Genomic DNA, 1,579 nt, shown 5'->3' with positions numbered 1-1,579 from the left:
TTGACCGGGATTTACATTAGATCATGAAAAGAGAGGAGCATTCTGCAGTTTACTTCTGCCGTCTATAAATAAGAAAAGTTTGAAAGAATTGAGAGACTTCAACGTAGAACACTTCACAGTCACATAAAGCTTGCAAAAATTTTCAGTCCTAACGATGCAACGAAAAATCACAAAATACAAATACAAGTGAGTATTTGTAGTCAATTTTCTTTCTTTATTCATTTCATTATTTTCTTTTCTTATCCAACTTTTATTGTTTTTTTTTTCTTTTTATTTAGTTATTTAATTTCTTTGATTTCAAATTTAATTTTGTTTGTTTCTTTCCTTTATGGTTTGATTTACTTATTTATTTTTTCCTTGTCTTTATTTTGTTTTTACTTATTTATTTGAATTTTTTATTTCAATTTATTTATTTTCATTTTGTTATTTTCTTTTGTACTTCCAGCATTTTTAATTTTGTTTTTTATTTTTTTCCTTATTTGATTTAACTTTATTTTTTTTGTATTTTACTGCATAATTTATTTTTGACATTAACATTAAAAAATTTTCGAGTTGAGCCCATTTTTTTCAAAAAAGTCGTATCTGCTCCCTAAATTAAAATTTTGATACAAACTTAATTCAACACCTTATCAAATTTACCAACAATCAAGTGAAACACTATCTTTATTAAATTTTTATCTACAAGTAGTTTTCTTTTTCTACATTTTCACCGATAAAAATTCAAATTCTTCGTATTTTTTATAATCAAAATTTCCACAAATATTTATACATTCCGGTATCCCTTGTTAGCTAGCCTTCATGAAACTTGTCAAGTACAGAAGTTTTCTATTCACCGCGAGCATAAGTCTATAGTTTTATTTATGTTTTATTATTCTATTAGTTTTTATAATTTTATTAAATTTATAATTAAATTTTTATATTTTTTATTGGGCCTCATATGTACAAAAAAAAATATATTACTAATAAAAATAATCTCAATATATACAAATGACAAATAAGAACTTGCCGTCGTACCAGAGTACAGTAATTGATGATATAGTTGCGTGCATAATTGAATAGACGAAGCTATATAATCAAGAAAAGGATTTGCATGCACCCAATATATTGATTGATGATTTTGTTTGACAAATTAAGGTGGGGGAATGCAACCTTTAGTTAATTTCATTGATTGTGACTTTGTGAGTCTTTGTTTGAGTTGGAGGAATGATTTCCTATGGTCAAGTTTGAGAAATTTCTTAACGTTGCAGTGAGATGAAGTTATAGTTACATATATTATTCTAAGCTAAACTTAATTAACGTAGTAATGATAATAATAACAATAATAATAAATAATAATAATAAACTTTGGTCATGCAAGTTTCCAAGAAGGCACGCGGCTTTTGTCATTCAAACACAAGGGCGCACGCAACTATGCAAATTCATATCTGTTATAATTTAGAGTTATATTAAGTGTATACTAAAATCAGGTATCAAAAGTCAATCACTATTATAAAATACATGTTGGAATATAAATATATATTAAAAATAAATTAAATTATATATATATTTATATACAAATATATTGATGAGTGATTTTAAT

This window comes from Arachis ipaensis, chromosome B09 (genome assembly GCF_000816755.2).
Source record: "Arachis ipaensis cultivar K30076 chromosome B09, Araip1.1, whole genome shotgun sequence".
NCBI classification, from domain to species: domain Eukaryota; kingdom Viridiplantae; phylum Streptophyta; class Magnoliopsida; order Fabales; family Fabaceae; genus Arachis; species Arachis ipaensis.
The sequence above is the reverse complement of the archived record's forward strand: the minus strand, read 5'-3'. Positions refer to the sequence as shown.